At 42.8% G+C, this 16011-nt stretch overlaps 1 long non-coding RNA gene across 4 annotated transcripts in view; it reads right to left on the bottom strand.

The window, feature by feature from the left end:
• LOC120095926 (uncharacterized) overlaps positions 1-16011 on the bottom strand; it is a 95252-nt gene that overhangs the window by 13156 nt on the left and 66085 nt on the right. The window lies entirely within an intron of this gene.

Here is a 16011-nt window from a genome sequence, read left to right as displayed (position 1 = left end):
AAGATGAACTGTAGGGGAATCATGCGTTGACTTGTCACTGGGGCTCTGTATGGAGGTAATGGTGTTTACATCTCCCGAGGGAAGGAGTTCTTAAAACATCCTGCATGAACCCCCGGAGGAAGGCTGTCTTATAATTGGTGCTTCCATAGATGTAGGCTGAATAGCGATGTCAGTGCACTGCTCACTCTAGAGCAGTGGTTCAACCTGTAGGTCATGCCCCCATTGGGGGTCAAAGCATAGTTGACAGCCAGTGATGTAGAGTGACATCAGGAGACAGAGGTATGAGAAGTCCATACCTCTGAGACTGCCCTTACCTTCTACTGCACAACTTTACATGGACTTAGATACGTGGAGTTTGAGGGTAATGACACTGAGATTATTCTGTCCACCCATTAAGACATTCCTCAACTATGAGCATTTATACTGGAGGCAAATATTCACAAACCAACCTGGTTTTGGGAGGGGCATTTGCTGGCAAGAAGGTTCAACAGGTATAGGCTCTTTCCACCAAGCCTGACAACTTGAATCCTTCCTCATGACTTTCTTACTCCAGTACATTGTCCTCTAACCTCTATACATGCAACCTACTTACTATCAATACCTACTTCTTGCTTTTCCCATACCCTTTCCACTGATGTCACACTAGGCCATTGTTGCAGATCTTGCCTTTGAAGTATCTGTGTACTCAGCAGTCTGGCTGACCCACAGTGACTGCACCATTCACCATTGCTACGGCTTGAGGATGGAGTGTTTCCCATTGGCTCCTGTGGTCAATGCTTGGTCCCAGACAAAGCTACTTTGAATAGGTGTGAGAAACACTCATGTGTACATAAATATGCACCTGTTGGCACACGTATAGAGATCAGGAGACAATGGTAGGTTTTCTGCTCTTTAGCTTTCTGCCTTATTCCTTTGAGATAAAATCTCTCAAGAAACTGGAGTCAGGCTGGCTGAAGTCAGCAAGTCCCAGCAATGCTCCTGTGTCTGTCCACTACAATAATGGAGTCACAAGCACACACAGGGGCACACTTGGAATTTGGTGTAAGTGTTGGGGATTTGAACTCAGATCCTGATGCTTGAACAGCAATCTTTCTTACCAAGACACCTCCTCATCCCTGCTGCCCTCTTTAAGGACCTTCCTAATAACAGCATTACCTTAGATCCCAGAAACCCAATTTTTGATTGGAAGGAAATCTGCCATCCCCCTGCTGCAGCTTCTGCCTCAAGTTATTGAATTTCCAGACATAGTAGAATCATATTGAAGGCTGCCACGAACAGGAAAAAAAGGAAAAAGCTCATAAATGCCTGTGCTCAGCCCGTGGCAGGTTTTCATTAGGTCTTAATGAAGCCTGGGTCTGCAATCCCGGAGGGCCTTTTTAATTTCCACTTGATCTGGGCGCAACCAGCTCCTTAGCCCTGAGCATCCCCAGCGGAACACCAATAATTCTTGGTTTCACATATCAGAATCAGAACTCAAGGCTTGAGCTGGGAACAAAGAAGTGGCATTGATTAATTGTAGAAAGATCTAGAATGACTCCAAATAGCTTCTGTGGAAGAGAGTATATGAATACTCACCTGCATGTACCACACACACACACACACACACACAAACACATACACACACACACACACAATGTACATCACACACAAAGCACACACCACACAGCATACATACAATACACAATACACATAAGCGATATACATCACAACACACAAACACAAACACACACACACACACCAGACATACCACATATACAATGTACATCACACACACAAAACACACACCACACAGCATACATACAATGCACAATACACATAAGCGATATACATCACAACACACAAACACACACACACACACACGGCACTCATACATACAATACACAATACGCATAAGCGATATACATAACAACACACACACACACACACACACACACACACACACACACACACACACACACACGGCACTCAAAATATATCCTTAAAGGGCATGTTCCCAATGACCTACTTCCTTAAACTGGGCCCCACCTCCAGAAGGTTCTTCTGTCTCCATATAGTCCACTTAGCTATAAATCCATTGTCATTTAATTAACCTACTGATGACATTGGAGCTCTCATGAGCCAATCACCTCCTGAAAGCCCCCACCTCCGTACACTGCTTCACTAAAGACCAAGCTTTCAGTGATGAGTGTTCTGGAGGAGAAAAGCATTTAAAGCTCCAACGTGACAACAATTCTTGTTCATTTTAATTTACATATGTGGTGTATGCACATGCATTTGTATGCTCTCTGCACATGCATGTCTGCACAGATACTCACACATGTTGAGGCCAGACCAGGATGTCTGGTAGGTATCTTACTCCACCACTTTCTACCTTGAGACTGAATCTCTTACTGGGCTGGCCTCCAGCAAGCTCCAGTGGTCTCCTGTCTCCTCCCCATGGTGCTGGGGGTTCCAGGGACACACTGTAAGTTCAGTTATTACCAACAGTGCAGGACCACTGTTCTCTCTTGTGCATTGATGTTTGCTGGTCTAGATATGTGTGCATTTCCACTTACTGTGCCTCTCCACTTTGCCCCACGACGTGGAGAATCCAAACCGGGTCTGAGGCACAGCAGCCCCGCTAACCACTGCTGGCTGTTCTAGTTGAACATATGGTTGCTTTCATTGCACAGGAGTCTCTGGCCCCATACACATGGGTCTAGCTGCCACTAGCAATATTGCAGGCTGGCTTGCTGTTGACAGCATTTTCATATGCTAATAAGAATAAATAATTCATGTGCAGTAATCGGCCCTGTGCTGCTTCTCTCCTCTTTACTGGTCCCTGGGGGGACACAGTAGACCATGGGTGGTGCTAGATCTGCAGAACATGGAGACAGTGACTGGGGAAGGCATCACAAGGCTCTCTCTCATTCGGAGGTCCTGCATGTTCTGTGCTGGCAGCTGAGGACCTGCCATAGTGAGCCCCCTGTGTCAGCCCTGAGAATGGTTCTGTCACTGAGCATTTCTGGCTTAGCTGACCCCTCGTGGTGACTGTTTAAAAGCAGGCACCCTGTGATTGTTTCTGGACTTTGTCAAGCCTGAGCAAACTCTCCATGAGAGGCAAGGCTCAGCAAGACCACAAGGGCTTTTCCTATTTAGGTTAATGTCGGCGTCACCCTGGAGCCGGGAGGAATTTTCCAAGCCACTAATTTGTACTCTGCTAGGAGATGTGAAGGATGAATAGTGTCGGTTTTGGCTTCCTAAATGGGAGCACTGCTTGGGTACTGGAGGCTCTCAAGTTCTTATCTGGCATTACTTCTGCGTGTGCTAAGCGATAACTTCTGGTGTTCCCATTTAATTCAACAAGTATTTATCACGTACTGCTGCATGCCGGGCCCTGAGCTAAGTGCCTCAGAGGGGCAGGTATAAAGATGAATGGTTCATTTACCCATTCATGTTTCCATCTAATCACTCACTCAGCAAGCACTTCTGAGTGCCTAGTGTTAACTGAACCCCTCTGAGTGTTGTAGGTGGCTCTGTACGCTAGTGATGACTTATTTGAGTGGCTTTCTCCTTGCTTTTCTCCTGAGATATGTGTGAGAAATCACACATTGCAATTTGAAGGGGAGTTCTCACCTCTCCCGCGATTTTGGTATATGTTTGTGATATGCACACATTTTCATGTGGGTAGGCACATGTATGTGGGGATGCTATGCACCTGTGTGACTGTACACATGGAGACTGGAGGTCGATACCTGGAATCACCCTTATTTGCTTTCCTAACTTACTCAGTGTGGCAGGGACTGCCAGTCAAACCCAGAGCTCACCTCTACTGGCCATTTCTTCTCAACTTGACACACAATAGAGTTACCTGAGGAGAAGGAAGCCCAACAGAGGAATTGTCCCCATCAGACTAGTCTGTGGGTGTTTCCTTGATTAATAATTGATGTGGGGGGGAGGACAAAGACCACTATGGGTGGGGCCATTCTTGGGCAGATGGGGCTGGACTATACAAGAATGGTGGCTCAGCCAGCCAGGGGAGAGAGAGCAGCATTCTTTCCTAAGTTGTTTTCTGATGGTGCTATGTATAGAAAACTAGGACACAACCAATATGGCTACTGTCCTAGCTAATGAGAATTAATATATTATATATATATACATGTATATATATATATATATATAGAGAGAGAGAGATTGATGTAGGTATAGATATGCTACAATGTATATTGTATAATATAATAATAATAGCATGTTGAATTTAATAATTTTAATATGTAATTTATAATATATACATAATGAACATAATATATTATATGATATAATATGCTATGATATGATATCAATAAGTCCTAGCTAGCTTGCTCTGGAGATGTTCTGTTTCCGCCTTCCTAGACTGGAACTACAGACAGCTGAGCAGGCCGTAGAAAGCAAGACAGTAAGCTGTGTCCCTCCATGGTCTCTGCTTCAGTTCCAGCCTCCTGATTCCAGCCTTGGCTTCTAACCATGATAGCCTCTAACCTGTAAGCTGAAACAAGACCTTTCCTCCCTAAGTTGCTTTTCCTCAGTGTTTTACCACAGCAATAGAAGGCAAACTAGCTGTGCAGCTGGTTTTCTGTGAACTTGACACAAGCTATAGGAAGGAGCCTCAATTGAGAAAATGTCTCCATAAGGTCCTATAGGCAAGCCTGTAGGATATACTATTTTATTTGTTGATTGATGGGAGAGAGCCCAGCCCATCCTGGCCACCACCCTTGGTACTATAAGAAAGCAGGCAGAGTGACTTCGAGGAGCAAGCCAGTAAGCAGCACTCCTTCATGGCTTTTGTAACAGCTCTTACCTCCAGGATCCTGCCCTGCCCACCTTTCATGATGAGCAGTGATGTTGGAGTGTAAGTCTGATAAACCCAATCTTCCCCAAGTTACTTTGGTCAAAATGTCTAATCACAGCAATAGAAACCCTAAGACACCAAGAGAGTAATCAATAAAGTAGATAAGTAAAACTACCCGCCCTCCATGCCCTTTGTATTCCTTCCAAACATGTCAGACGTGTGTGATTACTCAATCTGTCCACCACATATTACTACGGATAGCTTGTCTGCGGCATACCAGTATTTCATAGCATATGGACGTTCGTGCAATCCATAAGTCTTATATCACAAGGCATAAGAGGTATTTTATTCTTGAATAGAAATATGAAGACCTGAGGCCCAGAAACACGGATTGAGGTTAGTGTAAACTGCACATTCCAACATGGGAACAGTTTCATTGACTGAAGCCTGGCTAGCAACCCGGAGGCAGGAATTGGAGCAGAGACCACAGAGGAACACTGCTTACTTGCTTGCTCTCTCTGGCTTACTCAGCTACCTTTTTCAATACAGCCCAGTCCCATCTGCCCAGGGATAGTGCCACCCACAGTGGGCTAGGCATTTCCACACCAATTATTAGTTGAGAAGATACCTCCACAGACACGCCCACAGGTCAATATGACAGCGATAATTCCTCAGTTGAGGTTACCTCTTCTTGGGTGACTATAGTTTGTGTCAACTTGACAAGAACTAACCCACACAATTATATTCTCTTGCATTCATTTGCCATCCAGCTGGCCTGCGGCTCAATAGACAACTCTACACAGATGAAGATATTGTCAAGTTCACAACTGCCTGTGCTTTCCTACCTTTCAAAATTGAAAGGCCAGAGTTGTGGTGTGGACTGGGGTGGAGTACTTGACTAGCATGCTAAAGGCCCTGATTTCCATCTCTATAATGGGGAAATTGATTGAGGGAAGGGAGGGAGGGAGGAAGGGAGGAACAGGGGGAAGGAAGGGAGGGGTAGGGAAGAAACAGGAGGAGGAAAGGAAAAGGTTCCAAGTTGGCATGCCCAAGGAAGCCAGCTAGATAAGAAATCCCATTCCTGAATGGCTAAATGCATAGTGTGCATGTCTGAAACTCAGGGCCATGTGGGGCAGAGACAGGAAGATCACCAGGTTTGCTAGACAGCTGGTCTCACCAAAACCTGGTAGGTTTCAGGTTTAGTGAGAGTCCTGTTTCAAGGGAATAAGATAGATAATGAGAGAGCAGGATGTCTACCGTCTTCTTCTAGCCTCTCTATGTGAATAGGCTTTGCACACACACACACACACACACACACACACACACACACACACACAGAGAGAGAGAGAGAGAGAGACAGAGAGACAGAGAGACAGAGAGACAGAGAGACAGAGAGACAGAGACAGAAACAGAGACAGAACAGAGAGAGAGAGAGAGACAGAGAGACAGAGAGACACAGACAGAAACAGAGACAGAACAGAGATAGAAACACACAGAAAGAGAGGGAGGGAGAGAGGGAGACCTCATAACAATTTCTTCCAAGAGATTAAGGCACCATTGATCATCTCATTCATTAGTCTCTTGAATAAAGTACATGTCAGGTGGCATAGAGGAGGCATTCATGCCTGCCCAAGAAAAGAGCTTTTCTCCCAATTAAGAGAATATCTAGTTATATCATTGTGTCTGTCACAAAGTAGATGCTCATAAATATGTATGTAACAAATATGTGGCACACAGCCCATAACATTTCTCAGACAGTGAAGGCTGGGCTGAAAGAGTGAATGAACTCAAGTACCCCAAGCTGGTGTGGCCTTGGAGTTTCTAGAGTCTGGGGATTCAATAGACAAGTGTCTCAAATTATACACCCTGCGAAGACTGATGTCATGGAGAGGTACTCATCTCCACCTGCACTTTGGAAGTTTGAAACAAGGGCAATCTCTTTCTGACTGACGGAGGTGAGATGCTGAAAGCTGCATGGCTGCCTCTCGTGTGCGTTGATTTTCCAATTGCGTGGGTGATTGGCAAAATGAGCCCTCTGTCGCTAATTGCCAGCATCAAATAAAAATGTAAAATACACAAAATATCCTTCCCTAGAAGCCAAACCTGGCTCCGTTCAGAACACCCCCTGCACCTTCTGCAAATCACTAGAGACTAATGAAAGACTGAGAGGGTGGGAGGCGATGAAGAGATATAGAATTATCTAGAAGGATTCAGCTGTAGGAGGCAGCAGCGGGGGTTATTGAAGGGAATTTTACACTGGATGGCTGAGCCACCATTTATTACTTTCACGACCCCAGTCGAGGAATTAAAGTTGTGCACGATTCATTTGGTGAAAGTTAATAATGTCTTCCCCACTGGGCTGTGGTAAGGATCCTATCAGACCTTTTTTTTTTTTTTTTTTTAACTCCAGCACCTAGCACCATGCCTGAAATGTAATAAGCCACGTATAAATATTAGTTCTCTCTGAATATGTAATAACACAAATCATTTGGCATACTTTGTAGAACATGACCATCTGGGGGATACAAATTGGGATGCTGAGAGGGCAATTTGTTCGTAAGCAGATCAGTTGGAACAGTGGTCCCCAAATGTATTATTTTGAAATAAATCAGTAACTTTCAATCTATCTTGGCGATATGGTTAGCTGCAGGTTTGCTCTTGTGAGTTTTAGCCAGAGACTCAGAAACTGTCATAGATATTGCCAGCCAGAGGGACTTTCACAGAAGAAATCATAAAGATTTCTAATTTTCAAAAATGATCTATATGCAAGAACTGGTCTCAGACCTCCTTGAGTTACACTTAGAGACCCTACGGATGACCCAACATGGATGCTTGAATCAAACTCGGGTCCTCTGCAAGAGTAGCAAATGCAAAAGCACTCTGCCGAGCTATCTCTCCAGCCTCTCATTCAGGGAATGAGATGCTTCTGAGCGTGGCTATGAAGGATACGGTACAAGCAAAGTGCATCATGGATGAATTCAGAAAAGCATCGAATTTAGTATCTGTAGCATAGATAGAGCCCTTATGCTCACCCACTCTTGTCCATAAGCCATAATCCATCCATAATCACTCCCATTTCCCCTTACCTTCCCAATCTGTTCTGATGAAGAGAGTATCTGTTTATCTGTTGAGAGAAAATACTATCTGTTAACTCTTGCAAGCTTAGTCCGTAAAGTATGAGGAACTGTATTTGAGCCTTAGAACCCACGCATAAAAAGCTGGGTGTATCAATGTGCATTTGTAATCCCAGCAATGTGGAAGTAGACACAGTTGGATCCCTGTGGCTCCTTGGCTAGCCGGTCTAGTCTACTTGGTGAGCTCCAGACCAGCAAGAGATACTGTCTCAAATGAATAAGGGCATCCAGAGCTGTCTATTGGCATCCATATGGACAAACACATGGGAGTGATCTGAACACATATAAACACACACACACACACACACACACACACACACAATCATATACATAATAAAATAATTCAATTGAAAGGGAGGATATAAAATATGTAATTTTCATGTTTCAGAGAGATGCAAAGCAAAGAAGGCCCTGAATATATAGAGAATACTGAGACAAATAGCCAACCATTACCTTATGCTTTCTAAATAGAAATGTTTTACACTTGCAAACCCACCTCCTTACTAGCATTTCTTTGTAACTCTAAAACTCCTGTGGGGAAGTGCTGTCTGGGACACTTGTGAACACGTGAAGAATGGTATACAATTTAAGCCAATTCAAATTTTAATAATCATGTTTCTTTTTCTGATTCAGGGTCCCATATGGCCCAAACTGGCCTTGAGTTCATTGTATATGTAGTCTGGCCTTGAACTTTTGATCCTCCTACCTCCAGTATTCAAAATGCTAATAACTATTTTTATTAGCTTTTTTCTTACTTGACCACATTACTTGATAGATGATTTTAGGAATGTTTGTGGTTCCTGAGGAATGGCATCCAAGGGCTGTCCATTGGCCTCTATAAGGACAAGCACATGGAAGTGATCTGAACACATATAACTTCACACACACACACACACACACACACACACACACACACACAATCATAACACATACAGAAAATAATTCAATTGAAAGGGAGGATATAGAAATGTAATTTTCATGTTCGGCCTCAAGGATTTATTTGGTCTCATGCCTTCAGGAGACTCAGTCCATCATGAAAAGAAGGCATGGCAGGTAGGGCAGTTTACATTATGCCTGACCAGGGAAGAGAGGGAAGAAGGAGGGAGGGAAGTGGTGGGGAGATCCAGAGAGAGTCAGAGGGAAGAGAGAAGGGAGAAGAAGATGACAAAGGAAAAGGGGGAGGAAGAGGGGAGGGCAAAGAGAGTGGAGAAAAGAAAGTACCAGCTAAAGATAATGATAATATACCCTACAGAACCTCCCTCATTGACCTACTTCCTCCAGCTGTGCCCAACCTCCTAAATGGTTCACAGCCGCTCAAAACAGCACCACCTACCGAGAACAAGCATATAGCATAGGAGCCTGTGAGGGGGATTCCACAGTCAACAATAATGTGTCTATGTCTAGCAGATGTTGAATAAGGGTGATGCTACTCGAGTTTTCTTTCTGCTGCTGTGGTAAAACTCAGAGCAAAGTGACTTAAGAGAGGAAAGCATTTAGCTTGCTTGCAGATTATACCACTGACAGAAGTTAGAGCAGGAATTCAAGCAGAAACTTGAAACAGAAACTTGGAAAAGCACTCTTCACAGGTTCACCCTCAGCTAGTCTTCTTATACAGCTCAGGACAATCTGTGCAGTGTCTGAACTTCAAGTCACCCCTATAGTTCTGGACTTGTCTTTACTGTGATGCTGGCTTCCCTTTGGTTTCTACTACCCAGAATCTCCTGTTTCTGATATTATTTGTTTTTATCTCAACTCTTTATTATTTAAGATACTTAATTGGTTGTGAGCAACTCTATTGTTTTCTGTTGATGTGATACAAACACCTTAACAAAACAACTTGTGGGAGAAAGGGTTTATTTGGCCCACCATTACAAGTTACTCTTCACCATGGACAAGCACATGGAAGTGATCTGAATACATATAACTACACACACACACACACACACACACACACACACTATCATACACATACAAAAATAACTCAATTGAAAGGGGGGATATGAAAACTATAATTTTCATGTTTGGCCTCATGGATTTATTTGGTCTCATACCTTCAGGAGACTGAGTCCATCATGAAAGGAAGGCATGGTGGAGAGGAAGTTAACATTATGCTTGACCAGAGAAGAAAGGGAAGAAGGAGGGAGGAAGGATTCAAAGCAGCAGGAACTTGAGAAAGTTGGTCGTATCACATCCATTATCAGAAATGGAGACCAATGAATACATGCATGATAGTCCTCAGCTCTCCATACCCACTTTTTTTTTTTTTTTTTTTTTTTGGTGCTTCAAATCCCTTCTACAGGCAATGGTGACACCCGTAGTGGACTGTGTCTGCAGGCAAGTCTGCAGGCTAACCCAATACCTCACTGTGACTTTCTTCCCAAGGGAATCTAGCTTGTGTCAAGTTGATACTATATTTGTCATCTCTACAAGGGGTGTGTGTGTGTGTTTGCGCGCGCTCGTGTGTGTGTGTGTGTGTGTGTGTGTTCTCTGTTCTTGTATTTCCTCTCTCTCTCCCTCTCTCCCTCTCTCTCTCTCTCTCTCACACACACACACACACACACACAGAGCAGAAAATAGTGGGGTGTGTGTGTGTGTGTGTTCTCTGTTCTTGTATTTCCTCTCTCAGCAGAAAATAGTGGGGTGTGTGTGTGTGTTTGCGCGCACTCGCGTGTGTGTGTGTGTGTGTGTGTGTGTGTGTTCTCTGTTCTTGTATTTCCTCTCTCACAGCAGAAAATAGTGGGGTGTGTGTGTGTGTGTTCTCTGTTCTTGTATTTCCTCTCTCTCTCTCTCTCTCTCACACACACACACACACACACACACAGAGCAGAAAATAGTGGGGTGTGTGTGTGTGTGTGTGTGTGTGTGTGTGTGTCTGTTCTCTGTTCTTGTATTTCCTCTCTCAGCAGAAAATAGTGGGGTGTGTGTGTGTGTTTGCGCGCGCTCGTGTGTGTGTGTGTGTGTGTGTGTGTGTTCTCTGTTCTTGTATTTCCTCTCTCACAGCAGAAAATAGTGGGGTGTGTGTGTGTGTTCTCTGTTCTTGTATTTCCTCTCTCTCTCTCTCTCACTCTCTCTCTCCCTCTCTCTCTCTCTCTCTCTCTCTCACACACACACACACACACACACAGAGCAGAAAATAGTGGGGTGTGTGTGTGTGTGTGTGTGTGTGTGTGTCTGTTCTCTGTTCTTGTATTTCCTCTCTCAGCAGAAAATAGTGGGGTGTGTGTGTGTGTTTGCGCGCGCTCGCGTGTGTGTGTGTGTGTGTGTGTGTGTGTGTGTGTGTGTTCTCTGTTCTTGTATTTCCTCTCTCACAGCAGAAAATAGTGGGGTGTGTGTGTGTGTTCTCTGTTCTTGTATTTCCTCTCTCTCTCTCTCTCTCTCTCTCTCCCCCCCCCCCTCTCTCTCTCACACACACACACACACACACACACACAGAGCAGAAAATAGTGGGGTGTGTCTGTGTGTGTGTGTGTGTGTGTGTGTGTGTGTGTGTGTGTGTGTGTGTGTTGGGGACCATGTTGGCCTTGAATTCTTAAGAAAGATCCATCTTCCTCCAGAGTGATAGAACCATACCCAGTTTAGTATATACTCAATCCTATCCATCTCTTCTCACTCAGTAGAGCAATTTTGAGACCCATTTTTATTGTGTTTGTCAACTCATTTTAATAGTAACTTTTAAAGAGCAGAAGACATGATTCTTTGGGAGAACAATTTTTAGATATTTTTAAAGGCTGTATCTTTGGTATCATAGCTCATAGCTAAATGCTCGTGTGTGTGTGTGTGTGTGTGTGTGTGTGTGTGTGTGTGTGTGTGGTATGTGTATGTCTGTGTGTTAACCTATGTTCACAAATGAATTTCTATGTTTTTTTTAATGTCTTGTGGATTTAGACTTGACACTGTTGCAAAATCCACTTAGATATATTTTCTATATGTTATGATATATGGAGATAGACAGAGACAGAGAGACAGACACAGACAGACAGACAGACAGACAGACAGACAGGCAGGCAGGCAGGCAGGCAGGCAGACATCACTGTGTTTATGTATGCCATACGTATTCAGGTATGTATGGATGCCAAAAGATGGCATCAGATCCCTTAGCTCTGGAGTAATAGGCAGCTGTGAGCTGTCAAGTGCCTACTGAGAACTGGGCTTGAGTTCTCTGCAAGAACAGTGCACACTCATAAGCACTGAGCCCACTCTGCAGCCCTTCTAGGGTTACTGTTGACAAAAATGTCATTTTCCACTGTTTCTTTAATCTAATTGCCTATTTTACATTAATTCCCCATATCTTGATTACTGTAACTTTAAGTTTTAAATAAAATAATGTTAGTCCTCCAGTTCTGTTTCTCTTTTCCAGAGTGATTTGGCAATTCTACCTATTTTGCATTTCCATGTGAATTTCATAATGAGTCAATTTCTAAGGGAAAAAAAATCACAGGGATTCAATTAGGATTGTATTGAATGTATAGATCAATTTAGAGAGAGTTGACAGCTTAATTATATCTAGTCGTGTGACATGTGAACACAGTGTATTTCATTTATTTAAGTCTTTAATTCATTTCAGTATTTTTTTAGCCTTTCAAATACAGATCTTTCCTTTGTCGTATTTTGTCATATTTCCTTTAAGTAGTTCACATATTTTATAGTTGCTAAAATGTTTTATAAAATTTAAGTTTTTGAGGTTGAAGAGCAGCCTGGGTTGAATGCATACTGCTTGTTCTTCCAGAGGACCTGAGTGTAAATTTTAGCACCCACATCAGGCTACTCCCAACCACTTTCAAGTGCAGATCAAGGGGCCATGATGCCATCTTCTGGCCTTCATAGGTATACACACACACACACACACACACACACACACACACACACACACTTAAAATAATTTTTTAAAAAATTTAAGTTTATATTATTCTTTTAGAGTGCCTAACATCAGGACTGATTTTTATATGTTTGTTTTATTTCCTGCAACCATGCCAAACTCACTTGCTAACTGTTAGGTGTGGGGAATATTTGACTCTATTTTATATATTAGCAATACATAAAATTATATCATATAATTTGTAATAGTGTAATGTACCCTATACCGGCAACCCTTCCTGTGCTGTTTGAGCTTACTGAGATGTTAGCTCTAGATGCAGGGTTTATTTCAGACCTGTGCATAATGGTCTCAAAGTGTCCTCCAATGTCCCTTGCCTGGTTTTTAGCCGCCACCCCCTATCTCATTCTACTCCCACCCAAATGCAATAATTCTGTAGCTGGAATGGAAAAGAACAACAAAACAAGTCAAGAGTAAAAATCATCATATGCTTGAGAACAGCTGGAAGGGAGACCATTCCCAACAAAGACCACGAGTGTTAACCCTGTGATAGAAAAGTGCCTACAGTGGGAGAGAGAACCTGGAAGTTCAGCCATGGAGACAAAGTTCAATGGGAAAGTCCATCCAACTGCCTCAGGCTCCCCAGTCATTTCTGCTGAATATGTGAGCACACAATTTGACATTGTCATCTCTCTATATTACTATTTCCTCTTTTACTTGGAAGCTTCACCTTAGGGGACACTGCCTGGGACTCTATTGGGAATGCTAGTTGGTTGTTTTAAAGGGGTTTTCTCAGTCAATTTAGGATGCCTAATTTGATGCTTTGCTTTCCTTCCTCCCTTCTTTTCTATCAGGCAGTCTGTCTGCTTGTCATCCATTCTTTTACTTTGGCTTTCTTTGTATTTAATAAATTTCACTCATTGAAAAGCATGGCTAGCATAGATCATTCTCTGGAGTGTCAAAACAAATGGAAATAACTTTACTTCATCCGTTTTCACCTGGGTATCTTCCATCTCTTGTTTCTATAGTTCATTTTGCATCTGCAAACTCCAGTGAGAGCTGTTTTGGTCTCTCTCTATGGAGACAGAGGTTACCTTTGCCAGGTAAGACCCAACCTGTAGCCTTTATTTATATTCCATTATCAAATGGAGGGTATTCTCACCCTAAGTTTCTGGGTGTTTGTGTCTACAACAGATGCTAGGGTTTTTCTCCCCTTGGAGTCAGGGTCTTACCATGTAAAACAGGTAAGACTCAGGCAGGACTTAGGCTTGCTGGGTATCTCAAGCTGACCTTAAACTGGTGATTCTCCTGCCTCAACCTCCTAAGTGTGATTCCTGGCATGCATTTTGCCAGCAGGAATAGTACACTAAGAAGCCTGGTATGCTTTAAGTCATTGGTTGTAGCTCATCCTTTTCACTTACAACACAGGCTGTTCTTGAGAACTAGCTGATTTAAACCTCCTGACCTACTCCTAACATGCTGGTCACCCCTCTGATATACCCTGACAAGACATGGGCAAATGATTGAACTTAGAGATCTGCAAGCTGAAGTCTGAGTTTAATCCCTTTTACTAGACTGGTCTAGCCATTGGAATGTTAAGGTACACTCATTATTTTATTTTATTTTATTTCATTTTATTTTATTGTGACAGGGTCTCACTGTGTAGCTCCCACTGGCCTGGAACTTGATATGTAAACCAGGCTGGCCTTAAACTCATAGAGATCCACCTGCTTCTGCCTCCCAAGTGCTGGGATTAAATGCATGTGCCACCATATGGAGCAGAATTTTATTTTTCATTTTAATATCTATTATCAACACATAATGGCTTCATAGATTTGTAGCTATCAATGTTCTGTGGTGCACTGAAGAATTTGAATATCTGTACACAACCTACTATTTTTTTAAAAAATCTTTTATTGTTTGATACCTACCGACATTTATATAATGAGGTTTAGTCATTTTCAATCACAGTGGAAACACTGTTAAAAGGGGAACACTTTTCACATGCTCTATCCTCCCCTGCAGGAAGCCTTCTTTCTCAGCAAGCCACTTCTTATTTTCACATCTTCTTTCTATGTATGATCCACTGAGTTTACTTAGAGTGTCTTGCTCAAGCATGGGTAGGGGGTTATTTACTGGAGCAAGGGCAACTTTACCAGTGGCTCCACCATTGAGGAAAATGAAACCCCTCCCCTGCAACCATTAACTGTCAATCATTTCTCAGGGAGGGGTTGGGCCTCATGGTTCCTCCCACCATCCATGATGAAATGTTGAGGGATCAATCTTGCACCAGCTCTTATGCAGGTAACCACAGCTGCGGTGAGTTTATGAGTTAACACTGGGCAGAGTGAGAGTTATTCTCTAACTTTAGAGCACAATAGCCAGCCCTGAATGTGCTCGCTAGGCTTCGCGAATAAAAACTTTCTTCTTTACCAAAGGAAATCCATTGGACCCCTCAGTCTGTAATACTGAGTCTTTTAGGTGAGTTCATTTTGTCTTTGAGCAATTCTGGAACTCTGAATGCAGGCTATTCAAGATGGCACCTCTAATTGGAATGGTGGATTTTGCAAACTGATGTGAATGCATCTGACAGTCCACTTGAGGTTCTGTGCTTACAGGTCTCTCTTTACAATCACCTGAATGCATTGTTGTACGTTTTGGCCCATGTTCAACAAATACTGCAAATGCATATGAGTACAGATCAGACAATCCACAAAGCTTGGCTAGTTGCAGCTACAAAAGACTAAGTGTTTGACACTATGCTATATTCTTCCATAATTATGTTTTTTAACTGTCTATTTCAGTTTAATTTTCTAGTAAGAGAGATAGAAAAGCTATCTCATAAGAGAATGACATTGCATTCTGATACATATGCATGTGTATCTCTACATATAACTGCACACATATGCATGTATTTTGTGTGCACACGTATATGTGTATAGAGTAAAAATGATGCTAAGGACATTCAGAAAATAGGGGTCTTAAGTTAACTAGGGTTAATCCCAAAACTCTTCAGAGAAATGATATCATCTAAATTGAGTCCACATGATGAATATACATGGGAGGAGTTGAAATGATGCCTTGGCAGTTAAGAGCACTTGCTGCTCTTCCAAGGGACCCAAGTTCTCTTTCCATCATCTACATCAGGCTGGATGTCCAGCCATCTGTAATTCCAGCTCCAAGAGATCTGACAACCTTTTGTGGCCTCCAGAAAAACCTGCATTCATGTACATAGACACATGTACACACATAAGTAC

The sequence above is a fragment of the Rattus norvegicus genome, chromosome 12 (assembly GCF_036323735.1).
Source record: "Rattus norvegicus strain BN/NHsdMcwi chromosome 12, GRCr8, whole genome shotgun sequence".
In the NCBI taxonomy this organism is placed as follows: domain Eukaryota; kingdom Metazoa; phylum Chordata; class Mammalia; order Rodentia; family Muridae; genus Rattus; species Rattus norvegicus.
This window is presented reverse-complemented; position numbering and strand designations above follow the sequence as displayed.